We start from the raw sequence: 27,099 nt of genomic DNA on the forward strand, positions 1-27,099 counted from the left end.
TAAAAGGCCAACACTTCGTCGGGATCGGGCTTCTGGAGGATCTGGATCATTTCCAGATACTATTTAATCTTCTGGAAGGCTTCTTCACACTCAAGTGGTCCATGCAAACTTAGTTCCTTTTTTGAGAATATTAAAGAAATGTTTACATTTGTCCGATGACCTAGCAATGAACCTTCCTAGCACTGCTATGGAACTATTGAGTTTCTGGACTTCTTCCAAGTTTCATGGGGACGACATCTCTACGATGGCCTGGATTTTGGCGGGATAAACTTCGATGCCCCTCTTCGTTACCAGATATCCGAGAAATTTCCCTGATGTGACGTCAAAAGTGCACTTTTCCGGGTTTACTTTCATGTTGTATTTCCTCATTGCATCAAAGATATCTCTCAGGTCCTGAAGGTGATCCTTGTGTAATTTGCTTTTGACTAGCATATCATCAACATAAACTTACAGAGTTTTCCCAATCCATGGCTTAAAGACAACGTCAACCATCCTCTGGTATGTTTCCCATGCATTTCTCAGTCCAAATGGCATGCATGTGTAACAGTAGAGTCCATGCGGAGTGAAAAATGTTGTGTGTTTTTGGTCGTCTTATGCCAGGGTTATCTGGTTGTAACCAGAATATCCATCCATGAATGAAAGTTCTTCGTGGCCTTCTACAACTTCTGCCAGTTGATCAATGCTCGGGAGTGGGTAACTATCCTTAGGACATGCTTTGTTGAGGTTGGTGAAGTCGATACATATCCTTACTCCTCCATTATTTTTAGGTACGATGACCATGTTTGAGAACCAGGTGGGGTATCTGACTTCCTTTATGAATCCTTCTTCCAAAAGTTTGGTTAACTCCTTCTCGACCTCTCGGTGATACCCTGGTGCTACTTTCCGTAACTTCTATCTGAAAGGATTTGTGCCTGGCTTTATCCGGAGCTCGTCTTGTATGATCTTGGGATCAATCTTAGGCATATCACCTAGCTTCCACGAGAAGATGTCCGCGTATTCTTTGAGTAGTTCGATCAGTGCTCTTTCTCGATCTTTATCCATCAGAGTCCCTAACTTGATCATCTTTGGATCCTCTTCCGTTCCTATGTTTATTTCTTTGGTGGGTTCAACCTACGTGAATGTAGGCTTTGGTTACCCTAAAAGAGGAACGTTCTTTAACTGTTATTTGGTAGGATCTTCAATAACCTCCTTTGCCCTTCAACCTACGTGAATGTAGCTAGAACGGTGCTACCCTTCGTTAGGGTTTTCCCTGAGATATCTTCAAGATACAGATCGATCACCTTGTATTTAGACGCTGCTTTATTTTTGCCCCTTTGGGCTTTGCGCTGCTCGTCTTGTTCACTGTTGAGTTAATTTTGTAGAGCCTGGCATTCCCGTGCGGTGACTTGATCGCCCTTGATTTCCATTACCCCTTCGGGTGTTGGGAACCTAAGGCATTGGTGATATGTTGTTGCTACACCTTTGAGTTTGTGCACCCATCTTCGTCCAATGATGGCGTTACAGAGGGATGGTGCATCCACTACACTGAATCGGGTACTGACCTTTATCGGTCCTACCTTGACTTCTAAGACGATGTCTTCTAACGGATTCGTTGGGGCGCCATTGAACCCATAGATGGTGTAGTAAGAAGACATCAGCTGCCCATCATTCAGTTCCATTCGATTGAACGTATTGTAAAATAGAACGTTGACTGAGCTCCTTAAGTCGATCAGGACCTTCTTTATGTTGCATCCTGACACCGGTAGCTTTAGTACCAAGGGGTCGTTGTGATCCTCCATGTATTCTTCGACATCTTCAGTGTCAAATGTCATCGGCATTCATCCATTGCCTGTGTTCATCAACTTCGACTCCATCAATCTTGTACATCTCACAGTAGTCCTCAAATTACTTTCTCAACGTCTTTCCTATTTGGTCGGTAAGTGAGGGGTCGTTGGGGTTCTGAACAGGAAATAGTGTTGATCGTTCAGTTGTTCTCGGGCAGTTGGACTTATTTGCTTCGTTGGGTCCTATCTTCGGTTTCTGCGTTTTGAACATATTGCTTGAGGTCTCCGGCATCAATCAGCTTCTGGATCATTATCTTGAGATTCTGTACACTTCTCTGTTTGGTGTCCGTTGAAGCAATGGTATTCGCAGTAGTCTCTTGACTTTTCTGACCATGGACACTCGAGGTTGGTTCGATCCTTGATATCCCTAAAAACGCGAACATAGTTGGTGTTAACCTTCGTGTAAACCTGTTCTTCGAACTTCTTATCACCACGTCGATGATCATCTCTTCGTCCTTTTTTATCTTCGTTGATCCGCTGGCTTGTTCCACTGAATTTATACGATGGGGTTTTTGCACTTGTGCCCTGGGGTTATCACGATGTATTTTTTCCAGCCTGGCATGATTTTCGATAATTACTCGAAGATATCCTTCGGTCGTGGGGTTACTTCCATGAATCTCAACGAATAACGGGCTCATCCTATTCAATCCTATTGATGGTGGTTTTCAGTTCAGGGCTAAAAATGTAAAACCCTAAATTCAATGCGCCGTATGCAAAAGGACTGATCCATTTAAAAGCAATGAGTGCCCGGGCCTCTCTACTCACACATGTACTGAACAATTCAGTATATTTTCATAATGGTGCATGTAGCAACAATCCCAAACATTCTGTAAACTCTCGCCTACATTATTCATTAGTGTATGGTTTATTAAGTATCTTCCTATGCTATGTTCCCAAGCTGAACCCTTAGTATTGGTATGACATGACAATTAGTGTTCACTCGCAGCTGAGTAACACGAATTTCCCGAAGTATCAAAATTAAGGTCTGCATGAAAATGCTCAATCAGAAGCCACGCTAACTGCTCTCTGAGAATAAAAGAATTTTGTGTCAACACACAACATTTGTCAAATTTGTTCAGTTTTGTGATAACTCACAAAATTCAAGTTTTGACCTAATTAATTTGCAAAAATTAGGCCTTTTTGCACATGTGCAAACATCTCGAACCCCCTATCGGTCGAGACCAGACCTAGGAAAGCTAGGAAACTAATCCACCAAGGAGCTAGTAGGAGCATAGTCATACCAGAAAACAAGAAATAAAAGAGGAGCCGCATAAAATAGGAGCAACAACAAAAGGAGGTTTGGCCGTGCCATAGGCCAGCCGGCACCACCTGCAGGTGGCCATGCCCCCATGCTGCTTGTCGGTACTCCTCTTTCCCATCAACCAATCAGGTCACTCTAAATCCTCCACTTGCACATTAGATGTGGCCAATACCATACTTTCCGACCCTCTTTCCTATCAACCAATCATGTCGCTTTAAATGCGCCACGCGCACTGGAGATGTGGCCATGCCCATGTTTGGCCGGCCCTCCTTTATATCGACCAATCAGGTCGCTCTAAACCCGCTATGCGCATTAAAAGGCTAAACTATGCCAAACGGCCACCACGCCAATTAGTTAATTAGCCAAACCGCGCCAACTAGTTAATTAGCCAAACCGCGCCAACATATTAATCGGCATGCCAACATGACATTCCGCGGCAACAGCATGCCAACGCGCCAAAACAAGCGCGGCTACATGCTAACCCACTTTTTTTTTGTGGCCAAAGCCATAACAAACACTAATTAGGGTTTTATGATCAAAAGACGACTTTTGATTCAGTGGCATTAGTCGAAACCCTAATTTCTAGTCGTGTCCCATAATTACACCGCTTTGGCCCAACAACATGCCACGATCCATGCGGGACCTAGGAAACCCTAAAAATGTCGCCATGTTATGGCCACCCATGGATATCCTTCCGCCTGTGGTCATTTATACATTATGTCCCTGCTATAATTCCTTTGGCGGCCGTGGCACTACACACACAAAAATATCATCATGTCGCGGCCACATGCCACAAACACCAATTAGGTTTTTGGCATGCCAAACCCTAATTTGGATAAAGTTGTTGCGCCAACCACGCCAAAAAAAACTACCTAGGGAATTAAGTATGATACGATAACTAGATCCAATATTGTCGAAGCCATATTTGGATCTAACACCAATATGCCAAGATATAACGATTGCGTCTACGCCAGTCGTTGTTCACGCCACTATGCCACTGACATATGCCAAACGTGACGCTATGCCACTAGCATATGCCAAACGTGCCACTATGCCACCGATATGTGCCAAGCGCGCCACTATTCCACTGGCATGTGCTAATCGCGCCACTATGCCATCACCAGGTGCTAACGAGATGTGGCCATAATCAACGGTCACATTTTCTCATAAACTGCAATCTCGGTCGTCCAACTTCGCCACGGAGTTAACCAACCCATAATAAGTCTCAGGTTCATACGCCATTCTCCTATGGAAAGTCCCATGACTTGACTTGCCACAACATGATCATCCGCCACCTAGCTGGCACACGATTGATCCGAATAACTAGGTATTGCATACAAGACCCACTCAGCAATATGCTGCACATTTTCCACGAAAATACTCGAGACATCAAACATGTCACAAACTGGGGGATGCTCATCAGGGTATTAGTCAGGCGGTTTACAGCGTGCGGCATGCAACATGCCCATTATAAGAAAGTGTCAGGAAAACGGGCAGTTAGTGGCGGCAAGAAGTAGTGTGTGTAAACTAACCCGTTTCCTTCATAGTGGGGATGTGGTTTCTAGCATTTACACATTATCCAACTTCTCCATCACTCAATCACTCCCACTTCATACCAGATCAGGGTGCGTTCAATTATGACTTGTATAAATAGGTTTCTACCTGTTTCGGCCAAACGACAGAGTTTTTAGTTAGCAACAACACAAATATCCAGAAAAACACCAAAGAGATGATAGCTTACATTCCACAAGCCAGTTTCATATTCTGATAAAAGTCATAAAACAGACACACCTTCAGAATTAACCATTCTGGTCTCAACACCTTCTTCGCTTCCCTCTCTAAGACCAACCCTTCTCCTTCACTTTGTGTCCAAAGCAAGACTGGGACATCCATTTCTTGGTTTATGAGAGGATTGGACATATTGATCTCTTGAATCTAAAGTATTCCCGTGCAGTGCATTTGTTTAGGTCTAAATTCATTTCTCAACAACACACCCAAATTTACTAAAACCTGAAGAAACAGTTTTTACCCCAAAACAGCTGGAGACCACAGTGGGAGATTAATCTCTCGGTTGCAAAATTAGTTTCTCAAGATTCATTCCATTTTTTCTCAATTTCAAGAGGGTGGATCTTAGATCAAATTCAATCATTAACCAGAATTTACTTCAATCACCAATCCCAACTTGCCGCTTCATGATGCATCCCGGCCATCCTAAGCACTTCCAAAGCCGCCAATGCTCAAAATCCAATCACAATGGAATAATATGGAAAACCGTCTGTGGGAAAAGCCAGCAAACATTCGCTCGGACAGCGCCAGAGATGACGCAAAAAATTTTGAATCCTTGTCTGAGGTCTGTACCTCCGCCAACGACGATGCAAACAGAATATATGGTCGTATCGAACGAGAGAAAAAGGGAATGACCAACACCAATGTACCGTCTGCAATCGCAGTCGATACATCCCATGGCGTTACATCCTTTAGCACCAACACCAGCGGAACAGGAAGCATCCCCTTTGGCGTGACACCTCCTATTACCAGAGCCAGAGCTGTCACTACTCTTAATATTTATTCGAGCATGACGCCTCCAATCATTACCAGGGCTGCTACCACTTCTTCGTAAAGACGAGAGACTGGAGGAACTAGAGGAAACCAACCTACCATTACCATTATCGTTTTAATGGAGAGACATGAAGTTCTCACCAAAGCTTAGATGGACATGGCCACAACTCAGAAGGAGCGAAGAAACGAACATCCGAATGATTATGTCAAGAGATTCAGAATTCAGGTGCTAGATTGTCATGATCCAAATGTGACTGAACATCATTTGGTGGAGTTGTGCATTAATGACATGGTACCCTCTATCGCGCTCTACTGGAGAACCATTGCTTCCAGACGTTTTCTGAACTTCAAGAAGCTGCTAAGCGGTCAGCTACAACAGCACCAACCCTGCTAGAAAGAACCAGTCCTGCTAGGAATGAAGAGCCTCGTGATATTCGTGGAAGCATACATCTCACCAAAAGGAAATATAACCTTCGGTCTTCTGTAAGCAGTTTCACTGAAGCAGCAAGAAGAAAGCCACCGCTTTAGAGATGCAACATCCTGTGCGTCCAAAACCGCCAACTCCAACTCCAGTGCCACATGCGCGATGACCAAAATGATAAAACCACGTCCATATTACACCATATCTGGCTCAACGGAAACAACATCAATGAGAGGCGCTTTCAGAATTTCCTCTCCCATAGAGAGAGTAGTTGAGTTACCGAAGGAGATTGCACATGGGGACTCGAGAGGTACATAAAGACTCTCCATGTCAGGATCTTCATCATATTTGCACAACCTATTAGTTAAGTCGTTCGCATGAGGGAACTCCCCTACTTTACAAAGACACGATCCAAAGATGATAAAGGCAAAAGAGTTTAGCTGGGGACTGCTCAGCACTACCCATCTCAAAGCAACAAAAGAAGAACTAGGAGTATGTCCTTTGCCAGTGTCTTTACCTAAGAGGGTCTCCAACAAGCCGTCTAATCCTGAAGATTATTTGCTGCCATATAGACAACTCGCAAATGTGACGCAAATTCCTGGAGAGAGTGTAGCAGCATTTGTTCGCAGGTTCCACACACAAGTAAGTCTCGTTGAACAACTCTCTTTACAACCGTCTATTTTTCGTCCCATCAAGACATGGGGAATTTTATCCGTCTATCAATCCGTCATCATCCTGATGTCATCACTAACGCCTGATGCCGCTTACTCACGGGAGAGCCTAATATACCCAAAGTCCAATCATGCGCGAAGGACATGCCTAACGGAGACAAAGCTAAGTAACTATCCTTAAACTAAATATTTTATATCTATTAGGCCTATCAAATAAATTTTAAATATCTTAGTGTTGAGACGTGCAAATCCCTCAACACTCACCATTGTGTTTCCAGGCGTACCGCCTCAACACGTTTTCCCCTTAGAGTTGAGACGTGCAAATTCCTCAACACTCACTACTATATTGCCAGGCATGCTGCTACAACACATCTTTTCTCTTAGTGTTGAGACGTGCAAATTCCTCAACACTCACTACTGTGTCGCCAGGCATGCTGCTTCAACACATCTTTCCTCTTAGTGTTGAGATGTGAAAATTCCTCAACACTCACTACTGTGTCGCCAGGCATGCTGCTTAAACACATCCTTCCTCTTAGTGTTGAGACGTGAAAATTCCTCAACACTCACTACTGTGTTTCTAGGCATGCTGCTTCAACACATCCTTCCTCTTAGTGTTGAGACGTGCAAATTCCTCAACACTCATTATTGTGTTTCCAGACATGCTGCTTCAACATATCTTTCCTCTTAGTGTTGAGACGTGAAAATTCCTCAACACTCACTACTGTGTTGCCAGGCATACTGCTCCAACACATCTTTCCTCTTAGTGTTGAGAGGTGAAAATTCCTCAACACTCACTACTATGTTGCCAGACATACTGCTTCAACACATCTTTCCTCTTAGTGTTGAGACGTGCAAATTCCTCAACACTCACTACTGTGTTTCCAGGCATGCTGCTTCAACACATCCTTCCTCTTAGTGTTGAGACGTGCAAATTCCTCAACACTCACTACTATTTTGTCAGGAATACTGCCTCAACATATCCTCACCTTAGTGTTGAGACGAAGAAATTCCTTAACACTCACTACTGTGTTGTCAGGCATCACTGCCTCAACACATCTTCATATTAGTGTTGAGGCTCGCAATCTCCTCATCCCTCACTCGTGTTTTCAGGCGTCACTGCCTCAAAACATCATAGTGCTGGCGGCTCCACCACCTCAAGACTCATCCTTGTAGTCAAGGATCAACTTCCTTAACACTCATCAGTCGAGGCTCCACTACTTAAATACATCATTTTAGTATTCTCGGCATCAACGTACCAGAAGGGTGATTACTACTTGCCTCGACATTTAATTAAACATATCCTTCTCAAAAGCCGAGCCAGCCTTTATCCTGGTAATATACGCCAAGCTTTTCTCATGAGTTTCTTTGACTGTCACCATCTAATGCTTACCCCGCAATAGCGTCGCTATTACGTGCTAAGCAGGGGACTTAATGTTGATGGTAGTTTTCAGTTCAAGGCTAAAAATGTAAAACCCTATATTAATGCGCCATATGCAAAAGGACTGATCCATTTAAAAGCAATGAGTGCCCGAGCCTCTCTACTCACACATGTACTGAGCAGTTCAGTATATTTTCAGAATGGTGCATGTAGCAACAATCCCAAACATTCTGTAAACTCTCGCCTACATTATTCATTAGTGTATGGTTTATTAAGTATCTTCCTATGCTATGTTCCCCAGCTGAACCCTTAGTATTGGTATGGCATGACAATTAGTGTTCACTGTAGCTGAGGAGCACGAATTTCCCGAAGTATCAAAATTAAGGTCTGCACGAAAATGCTCAATCAGAAGACGCGCTAACTGCTCTCCGAGAATAAAAGAATTTTGTGTCAACACCCAACATTTGTCAAAAAATTTCAATTTTGTGATAACTCATAAAATTCAAGTTTTGGCCTAATTAATTTGCAAAAATTAGGCCTTTTTGCACCTGTGCAAACATCTCGAACCCTATTGGTAGAGACCAAACCTAGGCAAGCTAGGAAACTAATTAGCCACGAAGCTAGTAGGAGCAAAGTCCTACCAGAAAACAAGAAATAAAATAGGAGCAGCAACAAAAGGAGGTGTGGTCTTGCCATAGGCCAGCCGGCGCCACCTGCAGGTGGCGACACCCCCATGCTGCTTGCGGTCCTCCTCTTTCCCATCGACCAATCAGGTCGCTCTAAATCCGCCACATGCACATGAGATGTGGACAAGCCCAGACTTGCCGTCCCTCTTTTATATAGACCAATCAGGTCGCTTTAAATGCGCCACGTGCACTAGAGACGTGGCCATGCCCATGTTTGGCCGGCCCTCCTTTCTATCGACCAAACAGGTCGCTCTAAACCTGCCACGCGCATTAAAAGGCTAAACTATGTCAAACGGCCACCACGCCAATTAGTTAATTAGCCAAACCGCGCCAACATATTAATCGGCATGCCAACATGCCATTCCGCGGCAACAACATGACAACATGCCACAACAAGCACGACTACATGCTAACCCACTTTTTGTTCGTGGCCAAAGCCATAACAAACACCAATTATGGTTTTATGCTCAAAACACGACTTTCTCTTCAGTGGCATTAGTCGAAACCCTAATTTCTAGTCTTGGCCCAGAATTACGCCACTTTGGCCCCACAACATGCCACGAGCCATGCGGGGCCCATGAAATCCTAAAAATGGCGCCATGTTATGGCCACCCATGGCTATCCTTCCGCCTGTGGTCGTTCCTACATTATGGCCCTGCTATAATTCCTTTGGCGCGACCATGGCACTACATACAAAAAAATATCATCATGCCGCGGCCATATGCCACACGCGCCAATTAGGTTTTTGGCATGCCAAACCCTAATTTGGATGAAGTTGTTGCACCAACCATGCCAAAAAAACTACTTAGGGAATTAAATATGATACGACAACTAGAGCCAATATTTTCGAAGCCATATCTGGATCTAACACCAATATGCCAAGATATAACGACCGCGGCTACGCCAGGCATTGTTCGCGCCACTATGCCACCGGAATGTGCCAAACGTGCCACTATGCCACCGGCATGTGCCAAACGTTCCACTATGCCACCGACATATGCCAAACGTGCCACTATGTCACTGGCATTTGCTAATGGCGCCATTATTCCATCACCAGGTGCCAACGAGATGTGGCCATAATCAACAATCACCTTTTCTCATAAACTGCAATCTCGGCCGTCCAACTTCTCCACGGAGTTAACCGGCCCATAGTAAGTCTCAGATTCATACGCCATTCTCCTTTGGCAAGTACCATGACTTGACTTGCCACAACATGATCATCCGCCACCAAGCTGGCGCACGATTGATCAGAATAACTAGGTCTAGCATACAAGACCCACTCAGCAATCTTCTGCACATTTTTCACGAAAATACTCGAGACATCAAACATGTCACAAACTGGGGTATGCTCATCAGGGTATTGGTCTGGAGGTTTACAGCATGCGGCGTCTAACACGCCCATTATAATAAAGTGTCAGGAAAGCGGGCAGTTAGTGGCGGCAAGAAGTAGTGGGTGTAAACTAACCCGTTTCCTTCATAGTGGGGACGTATTTTTTAGCATTTACACATTACCCCACTTCTCCATCACTCAATCACTCCCACTTCCTACGAGATCAAGGTGCGTTCAATTATGACTTGTATAAATAGGTTTCTACCTGTTTCGACCAAACGACGGAGTTTTTGGTTAGCAACAATACAAGTATCTAGAAAAACACCAAAGAACTGATAGCTTATATTCCACAAGCCAGTTCCATATTCTGATACAAGTCATAAACAGCCAGCCACACCTTCAGAATTAACCGTTCTGGTCTCAACACCTTCTTCGCTTCCCTCCCTAAGACCAACCATTCTCCTTCACTTTGTGACCGAAGCAAGATTGGAACGGCCATTTCTTGGTTTAAGCCAGGATTTTACAGATTGATCTCTCGAATCTAAAGTACTCCCATGAAGTGTATTTGTTCAGGTCTAAATTCGTTTCTAAACAACACATCCAAATTTACCAAAACTGGAAAAAACATTTTTTACCCCAAAACAAATCCCCACTTGTATCAATTGATGCTAACCACGGGGTCTACATTTCCTATTTCTTGACAGGTCTTGTGCCACCTATCAGTATACTCCCTAATCGTTTTTTTGTAGACGACTGCTAGCGAGAAGAGCTTGTCCATTCATGCATTGATGGTCTTGTTATACATGTAAGTTCTCAAGAAGTTCTCAGTGATCTGGCTGTAGGAATCGATGGAATTAGGTGCCAGGTTATCAAACCAGGACAATGCCGATCCTTTCAGGCTTGATGGGAAGTATCTGCAGAGGACCACATCATCTTGGTCCCATCGGTTCAGGGTTCGGTTGTAGTATCGAAGATGAGATGCGGGGTCGCTGGATCCTTCAAAGCACTCGAACGCTGGTATGGGACACTTTTGGGGGATGGGTGCTCTTTCCAGATGCACAGTCAGCGGTGTAGTGACAACTTCTCTCATCACTTCCTCTAGTCTTCCTCCTCCTTTCCTCGTCTTCAATTTTTTGATTTATGCCATCATCTCAGCACGAAGACTTTCCGCTGCGAGATAATATTCGTCTCTCATGGTCGATCGTTTCCTCTTGCCATACGTTGATTCAGTGGCTCGGGGTCGTGGACGTTGGCCACCACCATCCTTCGGTCATGATTTGGCGGTGGTGCCTTAGAATTTGCTTCTTCGTGCTTATTTTCTACTTCGGCGCTTTGAGCGATCCTATCCTTGAGTTCCTGGTTTTCTCATGGAAGTAGTGCTACAACATCTGTGTATATCCTATGACTCCTCTTCATCTCTTCGAGCTCCGATGCTAGCTGGATGGTATGGTTTGATCCCTGGTTCGGATTTCCCACTTGCACTTGTCCACCGGCTGCTATAGTATGATCTTCATCTACAATCTGGATCAGAGGGATTGGTGGATCGGGGGGTTGGAACTGAAGCTCCATAGATAATGGTGCTGGCTGGTTTGCTAACAGCAGAGGCTGGGTGATCCGTAGCGGTTGGTTCTACTCGTCAGTGAGTGGCATCCCATAAATGGGTTGTTGCATCGTCGACTCTGCTACCCCTATCGTTGTTCGTTTGCTCGAGTCGTGGCTGCTACTTTGGCAGCACCAAATCTGGATGTTGCAGCTTTGAGTGTCGTTGCTGCTATTGCATTAGCGTCTAGAGGTGTGGTACTTTCTGCTCCATCCTGCCTCTTGGTTGCTGCTTTGAGCTTTTCAATCTTTTTCTTACTGCGTGTCATAACTGGTGTAGTCCTTGGCATCTCCTTTGACGATGCCTTGGATTTTCTTGCATCCTTCGTTTTATCCATGATTTTTCTGCGAAAATAAGATGTTGACAAAGAAGACATATCCACAATGGTTTTGTTAGTAAAGGCGTCGTAAGAAAAAAGATGTAATCATACGTTTTGTTAGGCATAAGTCAAATCATAATGATAGTATAGATCCTCCAAGGTAGAAATCATCTTGAAATGGGATACTTATATCCGAAGATTCTTTTAATAGAAAACCTAGATCCGAGGATAGATCTAGAGATAACTTTCTAGAAAAACAGGATTCAAGGATTTTTACAAATGAAAGCATGGATCCAGAGAAGATATAAATCCGAAGGTAGATCTAGAAAAACTTTCGAGAAAAACAGGATCCAAGGATTTTTACAAATGAAAGCATGGATCCGAATAAGATATAGATCCGAAGGTAGATCTGGAAAAACTTCCCGAAAACACGGATCTTAAATTTTTTACCGATAATAAAGTTCAACCGTTTTTATAACGCGAGTTGAAGTCTCAAATCTACATATTTTTATAGTAAAAAGGTTTTGGTGGTTTGTCACCCAAGATCTGTGTTGAAAAAAAGTGTTGGATGATTAGGAAAATTCACAGGGAAAGATAAATCTTTTACCGGGACAAAAGAGTCCCTGTTTCTAGCGCCATATTGTGAACACAAATGTAACGATGATATCATCGTGTCCGCAAACAATATTCGCAATATAGTTAAAACTATTGAAATGATCGAAATACATATAAAATAGCACATGGCATTTATATAGGACACTCTGAGATTTCGGGCTCGTCCTCATCTCGCATCATAGGGGGATCTACGATAGATTAAACGATGCATGATGCACAAATAAGATTATAATTGCATAATATAAATGAGACGATGACTTACGTGGTTCAGCACTAAGGCCTACGTCCACGGGGGTATTGGTTTTCACTATGATTTATAAGAGATTACAAAGGTGTAGTCAAACGACTCTGAGTAGGGAACGAAGGTGGGTGAAGAAGATATAACTCATACTTACTGTTTACAATCTCTCTTACTCTAATTATAATTCTCTCATAGAATTTTTGTCGACCCCCTCTCACTTAGTGGAGTCGGGTATTTATAGGCTTCTTAAATGGGACCTTCCTCTTTGAAACAACTGTTCCTTATCGTCTTGGTTAATGTGTTGATCCCGATGGTAGCTTCGTTTGGATACGATGGTATCCTACGGTATCCTATTATAACGATGACCCGCCTATGCTTCTTCCATGGAAATGTTGACACGTATCCTAGGTGCGTAGCATTTAATGCGGGTGGTTGAACAATCTGCACGCCTCAGACAGCTGTTATTGCAGCTGTCCCCTCCTTGTCGGTGAGGCTCATCTTCTCCCTTCATTTCAGGTCTGTTTTGGTATAGAGTAAAGTAGATTTTGGGCCTTCTATTGTGATATGCGGTGGTTGATTCATCGGGTACTCCTTGGTCCCTGTTGGATCAATCTGATGATGAGTAGATGAAGATGATGCATGCCAATTGGGTGTTGAAACGTGGCATCATATCTTGATGTCTCTTGACTGCGTGTCGTCCACGTGTGATTCCTAAGACATGCGGCTAGTGATGGATTATGTGTATACATATATCTCTTTGTGTAATCTTCGGTTCCCACTCCGCAAGTTCAACATTCATCTCCAGGAAAAGAGTTTACCGTTGCGGTATTGGTGATGTTGTCATTCTCCTTTCTCTCACAGGTATGCACCAATTCCTCTTTCTCTTTGCCCCTATATTTTTCGGTATCTTTGGTTTCACCATTTCATGAGTTGTTGTTAACCTTCAATTGTGATTTAATCATGTCTGTCATAAGTGTTTCACTAGTTGAGTTATTAACCCTCAACATGTTTGTTTGTGATCTGTGTTAGTAGATATGTGTAGATGGTGTTTTTGTTTGTCTGACCCTCATATTTCTTTTGATTGTGTCAATTTTGGTTTCTTTTAGTGTGTCAATTTGGGTTTTATGAATTCCAACTGGATTTTCTTATAGATATGTAACATAATATAATGAAGTGATTGGTTATGCACTGCAGGGTTAAGAAATTACTTGGAAAGGTTGTTTACACTGTTAGCAAGAGGTATCAATTCCTGAATCATCTTAGAAGTGCAATTAGTTTTCTTTCTTAAAGGGGTTTCGAGCATGAGTTTGTCATTTATTCTTGATATTCTGAAAACCTTGGCCTTCTTTGTTGTGTGTATCAGCTACGTCTGTTAATTTATCGATTGATTATGGAGCTTAAGCATGGACATTGCTCTATGTTATCTAGAGATCTCAATTTGCACGATTGCTCCTCAACTGCAAGGGAGGAGCAACCGAATTGCTCTTCATCTGTCAATATTTGTTGTTTTGGCAGTGGTATGAATGAAAACCTTATATGGTTTGACCTCAAAATGGTGTGATAAAATTGTTTGCTTAGATTTCTCATTTTTTGTGCTTCTTTTAACTGTTAACCGTGGAGTGTTTGAATCTTTTAGAAATGGTCCTGCGTTCTTGGGTTGCTTAGAGCAACAGTATGGGATCTATTTTAGATTGAGGTAGATGGTGATTGTTGGGTCTTTTGCAACTTTTTGAGGTTTTCTTTTGTTTGGGGTTTCACCTAAACAAAATAACACTGTTACCATTTACATTCAAGCATATTTTAGATTGAGGTAGATGGTGAATTGTTGGGTCTTTTGCAACTTTTTGGGGTTTCACCTAAACAAAATTACACTGTTACTATTTACAATGGTGGATTTCCGGGATGGCACGGATTTTATAGACACCATTCAAAACGAATTGATCAAGAACCTCAGGACTGACAATGAGAAATGCTATCAAATAAATGTATTATACCATGGGGGATGCCGAACTCGACACAGATTTCATAAGCACCTTTCAAAGTGAATAGGTCAAGTACCTCAGGAATGACAATGAGAAATGTTATCAACCGGGAACATGTTCATGTACTTTCACAAGGTTTGTTTGTCATTGCTATGTAATGAGAATGATGATTTCTCTTTTTTTTTCATTACATGTGCAACAGGTCCTGCCGAATAACTTCGAACTCAAGGTTATTTAGAGCTGTTACTTCTGCTTATGATAGAGGTATTATTGGTGCTCTTATTATTTATGATTTTACAAGGATGACTACTTTTGATAGTTTTGGTCGTTGGCTTGATGAATCAGCAGTTAGTACTACTACATCTCTGTTTCTCTGTAGTTCAAATCTTTAATAAAGATCCAACTTTTTGAAAGTTATACAAAACCAATTTCTTTGATTTTTGTGTTTGAGACTATGTGTTGTGTTTTTCGTTGAGATTTGAGTGAAATTTATAAGGTTTATAGATCTGAGCTTATTTCATATAGTGTGGGGGTTCTTTCTGTTGTTTTGTTAGTTGGTGTGATGTTTTGGTTTATTATAAAGATCTGTTTTTTATTTGATGATGATGGTGATCCGATAAGACCTTTTATTCATATTATTTCTGTTTGAGATAGTATTTGTAAAGTATTTGATCTAGATCATGAAAAACATAAGAAATTTATATGATATCCAGTGAAACTTTAGGGGGTTTGATCTGATTTTTGAAGAGTATCGACTAAAAATTTTGATTTGGCTTTATGAGAAATTTCGATCTATAAATCGGCTTTTTTGGTAAAGCCGCTTCCATTTGATGATTGCTTATGAGGTTTCCTTGCCTGGGTAATTCCCCTTTGGCATCCAACATTAGAATTTGAAAACTGGAGTTGCATTTTCTTTCAATCATTGTAAATGCAGGCATGGATTATTTTATCTAATTGTTCATTTTTCATGATATATGTTATGTGGTATCCGATTGTTGTACACATATTCACCCATAGCATTTTCTTTTCTGTAGCTCGAACAAGTAACTTGCTTCATCTCATCACATTGTCACAAGGAGATTTATAAAGTATTCCAAATTTCAATAGATTTCCTTTTGCGGTCTTGATTTTTTTGGTTGCTTGGATATATCCTTGATTAATATGATTCTCATGCAAGTAATTTGCTTAGCCTTCTTCCATGTTCAGGAACTAGGGAAAGACCCATGGATTCTCAGTAAAATTGAACAAGGATTACTGTTTACAATTCTACAGTTTTCGTTAACTGACCATCATTTCTAATCATCTCTAACAGGTTTCAATTTATCCCCTTCACTAGATACTTCTTCCGAAGTTCTTCCTGACGATAGCATACCTCCCCGGCTGACTCCCCCTAATCATGGGAACTGGCGGCCAACCAATGCCCAAAGTGCAGCCATGCCCTTTTTTAAGGTAATTGTTGTACGATGCTGAACGGGAAGTGTCGGCATATTGTGTTGCAAACTAAATTTTTAAATGATATATTGATGCTGGCTTAATGATCCAGGTTCAGTGGATACTCCAATGGAACCAGTGAAAAACAATGAAGAACCACAGAAGGGTAAAATACCAGTGTTATATATTTCACTTTGTGTGTCCCACATATTCATTTCCAGTTTCATCTGATTTTTTTGCGTGTCTTGACTAATGCAGGAAGTGAACATGTTATCACAGACACGGTACAGCCTTCTACCTATGAAAACAATTAGTATGACATAGGAGAATCGCTTTGAATAAACAAGGTAATAAAGGACTCGGAGTTTATAATGTGTTCCAAATAAACGCCAGTTTTCAGGAAGTGAACATGTTATCCCTCATTGATGTGGTCACAATAAACAATGTAAAAGGCAGCCTAACAAGACTCTAATTTTGTTGCTTTGAATGGCAGTGGAGAATCGCATGTATAACCATCCGTCCTATAACTAACTGAGCAAGCCCGATGTTGATAAATTGTACATATGCAATATCCAATGATAAGCTTTTTCTAAAAATAAAAATAAAAATTGATTTTCTAGAAGTTGATATTTATGTTCATGGTTTAGGAATGACGGTTGAATATTCATAAAATATACTTGAAGTATAGACTGGATTCGGTGAGAGTGGTGATATTTGTTTTCACAAAAATGCAGAAAGCTATTATTTTATTTGTGATCTAGCTATGAATGTAGAATGAGTTTCTGAACTTTTGTTGGCTTGAATCTAGATCTGGATAGTAATAGTAGCATGGTTTTGTACATAAATGCTAAGATCAGTAGTTAGTATTTTTGGAATACCTTATAACGACTTGAGTATGGAGGAAATGATCAGTGCCGCAGATGAAAGAGCAATGGGAGGAAGAACGAGCAAGCTGAGGAGCTAGGCTATGGAACAACACAAATGGTTATAGATGGTTGGATTTTATTCCTATCAATTTACAACGATTCTATTTTTATTTTTTTTTCCAAGTTTCTATATTCTTGTCTCATGTAAGTCAGTTTCACTTAACATCTATGAGTTCTTTTAATTTTGATGTTCAGAATTCTGTATTCCTAGCTGCCTCTAGAAGACATTCTTCTTATTCCATTTAGCATTTGATCAACCCTTTACAACACATTTTGAGGTTTAATATGGGTGATCATCGTACACTACTCGCAACTCTGCAACCATTTCAATTACTTGGACAGTTGACGCTATTTGCTCCGTATGGTATATAGTTGTTTTTCGTTTTTTTTTTTGTTTGTTTGTTTTTTTCTTTTTTATATTATTGGATAACGATTATTATATGAAACTAATTGGAAGCCTAACAAGCTAAGCTCCAACGACATACTAGTACATTTCATTGAACAGGTTGTTGTGTTAGCCTACCAAGGGGGGCAAACTAACTCTACCTTCCATGTTAATTTCTGCAATATTACGTCATTGGGGGCTCGAACCTGGGACATCCTGGAACACATGAAACTTTGGGGAACGAGGATGACCAGCTGAGCTAGGTGCCCGTTCTTTTTTTGTTTGTTTTTTTTTTAAAAAGATGCCAGTCATGGCTTTTATTAAAAAAATATTTTTATACAGAGCTGTTTGGAAGGGTCGAAAGCCTAGCAACAAATTGCACCCCAACACCTTTTTTGGATAACTACTCCAACACGTTGAAAGAGAGAATTGCCTACTTTACAATTAGCATCATAGTTGGCTAGGTAGTTCCTCAATCTATTCAAAAAAACAAAAAAAATCACTTCCTAATTCACCTAATGACGAGAAAGCTAAAACACCAAAGCCGTATCCATGGGCCGAGCACCTGTCTAAATATTTACTGCGTTTACGGCTAATAGCAGCAGCAATAACGCGTCCCGGAACAAAGCTACGAAGACCATCCCCGCAAAAGGTGAGACTCCCGTGACATCAAGGCATGTATCTTGACCATTCTCCCGATTAGATATCATAATATCAGCTGGTTTTAAACCTTTGCCGTCGTCCAAAAAAGCCAATGAGACTTCCTTCCTAACAGCGACGCCGACTTTATAACATATGTCCATAGCCACATCACGAACAATATCGTGTCTAAACTTAATGTCGACTTCACTGAACAATATCGTGTCTAAACTTAATGTCGACTTCACTGGCACAGTGCAAAGCGTGGTCGCCAAAAGCATCCATGATACGATTGCAGCAGGAACACACACTTTTTTTTTTGACAAAGAAAAGGGCAAATTATATTAAAGAGTAAAAGTCACCAAAAGCGACAGATACAAAGAAAAACAAGGAGAGCTAGAAATTAACAATCACTGCCTCCCCATTACAAAATAAGAGTGCTTAAAGAGTAACCATCAAACAATTTAGTAGGCAAAGCCCAATTAAAAAGGTACACTTTGTAGCAATAATAAGTTGATCAAAATTTCTTCTTCTTCTACTGCCTTATAATCTAGCATTTCTTTCTTGCCAAATTATCCACCAGACTGCAAAGGGAGTATAACCCGACAGCTTCTTCTTCATATATGTACTTTTCTTGTTCGGCCATTCCCAAAGAGAAGTTTTTACACTTTCAGCAAAAACCCAATCGTAACCAAAAGACGATAAGAAGTAGTTCCAGATCTTTGAAGTTTCTGAACAATGAAGGAAAAACACACTATCTTCAGGGAATATCGGCACGCCTAAAAGGTATTGAAGAATGGCTCTGAACTGGCGCGGCCCCTGGTTCTGATTAAGGCCTGCAATTGGGAGAGCTTTGAGGAAGTCCAGGGCATGGGCCATCTGATTACTCTGCCAAAGAACAACATTTCTATTGGTCAGTGCAAAATTATTGGGCAAATTTCTCTTGACAACGTCAAAGTAACGTATTGCCAATGCTCTCATGGGATCTGGGGCAGTGTCTTTGATGTTGAAAGAAGAAGATGTAAGTCCGCAGGTCTGCATGTTTGGCTGAGAGCTGACCGGAAAACAAGGCTCGGAGATGAGACATCTGTGTTGCATAAAATTATAGACCGCAAGGCTTGAGTCTGAATGCATGAAGCGATGTAGCTATATTGGCTGGTATCATCCATAGTATACACACCAAGTCCTCCATATTTGATGGGAAAAGTAGCTATCCTTTGCTGAAGAGGTCCAAACCCAGCAGCATTACCTGTAATGAGATGTTGCAGGTATTGAAACAGGTGCTGATCATAGTGGGTGGTTGCGGTACCAAGGACTTGAGGATTGGTAGTACGAAGGGTGAAGTAAAGCTTGGAAACACCAATACAGCTACGCACAAGAAGGAGCTCACATTGCGGGTCATTTAACTTCCTTACACAGTTCATGATATGTATAGTTTTGTTAGCTCTAGATAGCACAAGGTCATTGCGGTACTGCGAATCAAGGCTGACTAGATCCTCCAGCAGCTTAACACCTCCAGTTGACTATACCACCATTTTTTTTTTGTTTTTTTTTTTATTTAAATAAACATTTTGTAGTATTTAGTATTGATAGGGTGTGAATAGAGTGGAGAGATGAAAACCAAAATATATTTCATGAACGTTTTCATAGTTTTGAAAGGAAGGCGTTGACTATACCACCATTGCTGCAGATTCACTAACAGTTGACTTGCTATTTTGCCATTGCCATGGATTAATTGACCATTTACCAGTGTAACAGTGTTTGACGTTTTTAAACATTTCAAAGAAGAGTGGATTATAGGGTAGAGTCGGTAGACAATGATATCATTTGTTGATTTGAATAGCAATTATTGTAACTGAAATACACACATTTATTTTTCATGGATCTTTGTCTCTTTTTGGTATACTGACCATGCTTTCTGGAAACGAAGTTGTAATTTCGAAATGAGAAAAATTACATAATTTTTTATTTTTTTTTTCTTTTGCGGTAGTACGCAAAATATAGGTTATAATTATCTACAAATTTTAGATGCGATAGAAAGATGGACTTTCATCAAGGGATATAATTTGTGGGGATACTTTACTGTTGCGGTCAACACTGTAAATCCATGTGGACTGCAATTATCGGCATCGTAAAACTATGTCGACCGAAACATAAACTATCCCCCAATATATGGAGGTATCCCAAATGTGGAATCAAAGAAGTAATGTATGTGATTATTTTCATCTTTCTGCATATATTACACGTCATATACACACCAAGACTTATTGGAAAATTGGAAAGGTAGAAAGGAAAAAAGCTACAAGGACACTAGACACCCGCCGTTAGTGTATCACAACAAGACCTATCATAAACTATGAGATTGTTAGCCTTGTTTCTCACTTTATAACTGATTCTGAAAACTCTCTTTTTATCGAGTCTCCATCTGAACTGGAAATGGATGATGTCCTCTTTGGGATGTCTCCTAACTCCAGCCCAGAGCCTGATGGATTCCCAACTTGTTTCTTTCAAAAAAATTGGACTACTGTCAAATTTGACATTATAGATATTGTTAAAGCTTTTTTTACTAGTGGCCATATTAACTAAACTTAACCAAATACATATCTCCCTAATCCCTAAAGTCCTCCATCCTCGGGGTCCAAGTGACTACGGACCAATTAGTCTATGCAATATTGTCTATAAAATTATCTCCAAAGTTATTGCCAATAGGATCAAACCTCTTCTTAGCAGATTGATTTCTCCTTATCAATCTGCTTTTGTCAAACAGAGACTTATCTCAGACAACATTCTTGTTGCTCATGAGATAATTCACGCCATGAGGAAAAAAAGAAAAGGTCTGTCTGATTTCATGGGTCTAAAAATTGACATGTTCAAAGCCTTCGATAGGGTTGAATGGGACCTCCTCATTGCCATCCTTAAAAGAATGGGATTTTGTGAATCCTTTTGCTCTCTTATTTACCAATGGATAAGTACCAGTCAATCCTCCATTCTTGTGAATGGGGTCCCTTTGTAACCCTTTTAAACCTACTAGAGGGCTGAGACAAGGAGACCCACTGTCTCCTTATTTCTTTATTTTGTGTATGGAATCTTTCTCTAGGACTTTGTCTAATGCTGAACAGAAAGGTCTTATTACTGGATTTAAAATCAACAAAAATTGTCCCTCCATCAGTCACTTACTTTTCGCCGATGATTGCTTAATTTTCTCAAAAGCTAATGTTTCTCTTAGTCGAAATCTGCTGAATGTTCTGGAAGATTATGGTAAAACCTCAGGCCAAATGATAAGTTACTTTAAATCTGGCATTTTCTTTACTCCTCATATTCAAGGTAGCCTAAGAAGAGAAATCATAGATATCCTTAAGGTTAAAAAAATCAGATTGAATGACAGATATCTAGGTGGCCCTTTATTCACGAACAAATCGAAAATACAGTGTTTTGATAACCTTTCTGTAAGTATGGGGAATCGTCTTAAGGGCTGGAAAGGGGAATCTATGTCCCCTCCTGGCAGAGAGATTATGGCCAAATCGGTCTTTGAATCTCTCCCTGTTTACACTATGTCCACTTTCATTTTATCTAAATCCACTATAAATAGAATGACAGGAACTATAAGAGATTTTTGGTGGGGAAAACTAGGTCCTAAGAAAGGTTTTTATATTAAGGGGTGGAGGGGTCTATGTAAGAGTAAAGAAAAGGGTGGTAATGGTCTAAAAAATCTTGACTTAATGAATATCTCTCTAATTTCCAAAAATGGCTGGAGACTCTTTAAACAGCCTAACTGTATCTTCTCCAAGACCATGAAAGGTAAATACTTTCCCACCTCTAACCCCTTCCATGCCCATTTGCAATGATAGCTCGTCTTGGGTTTGGAAAGGGGTCTATAAAAGTCTGATGATATTAAAGGATTATATTATTTTGCAAATTGGGAAATGGTAGTTCAGTCCACATCTGGAAGGATAGGCGGATCTCTGACGTGTCTGGAAAACCTGTTATTCTTGAAAATATTGATGGTGTTGACAATATAAGTTTAGTAAAAGACTTATTGACTGACACTGGTTGGAATATTAATATGCTTAATGATCTTTTTGATGGTGATATTGTTAATCTAATTCTTAGAATCACCCCAATTAGGAATGCTGAAGATACCCTAAGATGGATTGATAATACTCAAGGGAACTTTTCTAGTAAATCTCTTTATGACTTGTTAGATAAAAAGAGTTCCCAACTTAATGACCTTCTTGCTAAGAAGATCTGGAATCTTCACACTATCCCTAGAATAAAGTTTTTCATTTGGAAAATGAAAGATAACATTTTTCCTTACAACGCTATTCAAGCCAAGTTTGTTAGGCATATTGACCCTTTATGTCATATATGTAAAGAACATCCTGAAACAAGTGAACATGCCCTTATGAATTGTAATTTTACTAGAGCTGTCTGGGCTCACTGTTCTTTGAATCTTGATCATTCTACCTACACCTTTTCCAGCGTCTCTGATTGGTGTCTTAGTTGGTTCTCTAGGAATAACCATAGAATTGAATGGGGGAGTTGGGGAGAACTGTGTGCTACTATTTCCTGGCTTGTTTGGAAAGCCAGGTGTGATACTACTTTCAGGAAAACCAATCCCTTCCCTAGGAGCACCATCAACTTAATTATGGAACACCTTCTGTAAACAAGAAATCTCTCTTATGGCAACTCTGATAGTCTATCTACTAGTGAACCAGTTTCTCTTGAGCAGACTCTCCCTGGAAGAGTCTCCTTTGCCTTCTTATCTTCTTATGATAATATAACAGGGTTAACTGGTATTGGTGTATGTGTTCTGAATCAAGCAGGGGAAGTCATTGGGAAAAGAACTAGAGAAGCAAGAAGTCATGGACAAGAAGAAGACGAGTGCATTGTAGCTCAAGATGCTTTAAACTGGGCTTCTCAACTTCACTGTAAAGCTTTCAACCTCCTAGGAAGCAATCACAGGGTAATGAAGTCTATGCAGGGGAGAACTAAAAGCACCAGTTGGAAAATTAATTATGCAATGGATCACATCATTTTGTGTCTCAAAAACTTTGAAACAGTATGATGTAATATCTTTAAGAAAGGCAATCTGCCTGATCTCCAAAGACTAGCTTTAATTGGAGGAAAAACTCAAAGTCCTCAAATGTGGGAGGCAGCTTTACTCTATCAACTTTGTCAGTAATTTTCCCTTTAATGAAAAAAAAACTATATAAATGCACTTAGGGGTGTAAATTCGGGCAGGCCAGGCCGCCCGACCCAAAAACTAAGATAGGTCAGGCAGGCCCGGCTTAATATTTATGAGTCCGTAAACAAAGTCAGGCCGGGAAGGCCGGGTAAAAGTGGATAATTTGCTACCCAAAGCCCGCTTTTTATACGGGAAGGCCAGATCGGGCCGGACAGGCCACTATTTTGAATTATTTTTTCTTTTTTATTTTAAGTTTAAATTTTCAAATAAATGGTATTAAATTTATTTATTTTTAATACAATATCCTTTCCTTTCTAACATTGTATACCGTAAGTGATAGTATTGTTTTATATTTAAATTACAATGGCAAAATTTTAATTTTAGCCTATAATAAATAATTAATTAGAGTGCAATAAACTTTCTAATAAGAAAATATATTACCATTAATGTTTTGAAAAGGTTAATTATAAGTAAAAACAATTATATATTTTATTTTTTTTGACAAAAAATTGACAATTATAAAATGGTAACTTTTAAGTCTTTTTAAGAAGATATTAAGTGATTAATGGCACATAAAAGGCTTTCAGGCCGGGCACCAGGCCGGGCATCATAATTAATTGCAAAGCCCGAGACCGCCCAATAAATTAATCCAGGCCAAGCCGGGTGGTCCATGACGGGCCATAACAGGCTTTAGGTTACTTCAGATACAGATGGGCTCGGACAGGTACAGGCAGGCCGAATATTTTCGGGTATTTTTTACACCCCTAGCACTTATTTGGGTGTAGAGTATCAATTTTTACTTAAAATGCATGAATAAACATAACCACAAAAATAGTGGCAGTCGACAAGTATGTGGTTGTTGATTTGTTAGTTTATATCGGCTAGCCATGCGGAAAACCGCATTGCGAAGTCTGTCGAGAAAATCTCCCCGATTTCATTAGAAGAGAGTTACAAAAGAACAGTGTTAACATAATTAAACAACTATGAATGATGTTGATAAAAAAAATACACAAAATTGGTTAAAAAGACCAAAATCAATATTTTCTGGGTGAAAAAGACATCTAGATTTTGATACTGTTTAAATGGATAAAATGTAAAAATAGCTAGGATGTAAACAGTTTCATCCTACCCATTTTTAAATAATTTTTCTTATTTTTAATTTACACAGAATGCATCCAGTTTCATTTCGCTATTTTTTAAGTTTAAGCCAGGATGAATCCAGTTTCATCCTTGCTATTTTTTTTGTGTCCATTTCACCCATATTAATTTTTACTCGTCCATTATAATCGTGTTTTAAAAATATTTAGATAAATGAACCATTTTCCGAAAAAAATAATCATGCATAAAAGAAAATCTCTCTTGCATAAGAAAATTATTTAGGCAATAGCCATCTAAGCCACCATAATTTCAACAACTAACGGCCCGGGTCATATTCTAGTATCTTACAAAAACAAATGTGTTTTTGCTAATCCGACGGTCTTGAATTGGATTTCTTAAGCGATCGACGGTTTATATTTCTTCCAAAATTCCTCGAAGTGTAAAAGATAAATCTCGGCCGAACATACACCACGTTTCAAGCCCCCATCCAACGTCCCAAAATCTCCAGATTCAATGGTAGGAATATCACCATTATTTCTCATTAATAGGTATTAACGGTCGGTAATTAATCCCTAACGTTTTCAGTCTTCTTTCCTAATCAAAATTGATTAGTACAGATGTGCGAATTGTTCTGAATATGAAGAGAACCAAATCCGTGCTCATCACTAAAATGATGCCAAAACTTAAGGTCATTTTCTTTTTCTCATGATTTTTCAATTTTAGTCCTCAAGAGAGTTAGGGGAGTTTTGTGTAATTGGGTTTTTCCCGTTAGTCGTGGAGGAGTTCGGAGGAGTCTCTCAAAATACCCGTTAGTCATGGGAGAGTTTAGAAAAGTTTCCCAAACTCCCTAGAAAATCCCGTTAGTCGTGGGGAGTTTGAAAGAAACTTTTGAATTCCCTGTTAGTGGTAAAAACTAGAATGCTAGGGAGTTGGTTTTTTTTAGGAGTTCTAGGGAGTTTACAGTGTATTTTTTTCCTTACTCCAAATCTCTCAAAAGAGTAGAGATTTTGGGAGAGTCTCTCAAACTCCCTACAATCAAAAAACCAAACTCTCTCAAACTCCCTATACTCACTCTCTCAAAATCCCCAAGATTCAATATACATTAAATTTTCCCCAACTCACTCGTGTTACGGTGGTGGTGGGCGTTATTGGGGGTGCTCACTGATGTTAATACAACAACCCCTTAGATTCATAACCCGTTAGATCCAAATTTGCAATTTATGTTCACTGATTTTATTTGCTTTTTTGTGATGTATCAGGTTAATATTATTCATTACATTGAATCCCATAGATTCATATCCCGTAATCAATTTCATACGTTACAGTCATACATCAATCCCTTGAAATGTTCCACTGAACTCAAGAGAGAGGTTATCATTTTCCCGGGTTTCTCCCATTCTTTCTCCAGCGTACCCTCTCAAGAATATAAGGTAGTACCTAGTTTGGATAAATTTTTCGTCAAAATTGAATTTGGTTGGTTTTATTTTTAAAACAACTTGTCATGGACCTATGGTTCATGGCTCGTTCTGTGGTGGCCTGCAACCAACGAAAGATGCATTTATATTTTCGTTAAATTAATTAACTGTGTTTTCAACAGTTAACCCCGTTTAAAGTTACTGGCAAGATAGACGTTGACATCTCGACCACGTGTAAGGTCAGTGTCGATTAGGGTTCAGTGTTAGGTCTTCGTCTCGCTTAAATAAGCATGTACTTCCATTTAGTGTTTATGATGAAAATGGAAAAGGAAGAGGCAGTACAGTGGTACTGAGGTTACTGTGTTTGCTAGTTAAATATCTATTACTCTTCTACCCAGATGTACTGTATAGCTTTAATGTTGTTTAGTACCACTTTATCTTCTATATTACCTCATCGAATATCTCAGTACATCACACTTGGTATCACCCAGTCGATCTTTTCTCTTTCTTCTTCCACACCATGACTGGTCCAACCATCAAATATGTGGATTCAACAACCCGTGAATTTTTTTAGCTCATAAAAAATCTCACAGATCTACATACTCGTGAAGCAGCAGAACGGACGGCAGCTGCTCAGCGACAAGATTCCTTGCTTGCTTCCTTGGTGAAAATTTCTGAGGCCAATCAGGTTAAGTTTGACTCTCTTATTCAGGTTCTTTCTAGACCTCAGCCAGAACCACAGGGATCTCCTTCTGTTGAGAGTTCCAACCACAATAATCAAAAGGGTAATGTCAGTAACTTCTCTAAAGCTCCAAAACTCGATTTTCTGGTGATGACCCTCGCAGTTGGATCCATAAGTGTGAGAGGTTCTTTCAGATCCACTCAACTCTTGACGAACAGAAGACAAAAATTGCTTCTTTATACTTAGAAGGCAAAGCTGATTCTTGGTTTCTAGATTTCCTTACTGGTAAAAACTTCATCTCTTGGAATGTTTTTGTAGAAGCTATTTGTAATCGTTTTGAGGATCTAGCAAATGATAACTATATGGGTTGTTTTAACAAGTTATCTCAACTTACATCTGTTGAAGAATATTTTGAGAAGTTTGAACAATTAAAAGGCTTAATGCTGAGTAAA

The 27,099-nt window shown here is 40.1% G+C and overlaps 1 long non-coding RNA gene across 3 annotated transcripts; it reads left to right on the plus strand.

Moving 5' to 3' along the window:
* Window positions 1-13,680: 13,680 nt before the first annotated feature.
* LOC113289870 lies at window positions 13,681-17,500 on the plus strand. 3 transcript variants are annotated; one of them, XR_003331186.1, is made up of 7 exons: window positions 13,691-13,765; window positions 14,099-14,143; window positions 14,268-14,421; window positions 15,089-15,150; window positions 16,199-16,335; window positions 16,430-16,483; window positions 16,576-17,500. It is a non-coding gene; the product is annotated as an uncharacterized LOC113289870 (long non-coding RNA). The 3 variants fall into 3 exon arrangements; XR_003331185.1 differs by lacking the exon at window positions 14,268-14,421 and having other exon boundaries at window positions 13,681-13,765; XR_003331184.1 differs by having other exon boundaries at window positions 14,268-15,150.
* Window positions 17,501-27,099: the final 9,599 nt, after the last annotated feature.

Source organism: Papaver somniferum, chromosome 6 (genome assembly GCF_003573695.1).
Source record: "Papaver somniferum cultivar HN1 chromosome 6, ASM357369v1, whole genome shotgun sequence".
In the NCBI taxonomy this organism is placed as follows: Eukaryota; Viridiplantae; Streptophyta; class Magnoliopsida; order Ranunculales; family Papaveraceae; genus Papaver; species Papaver somniferum.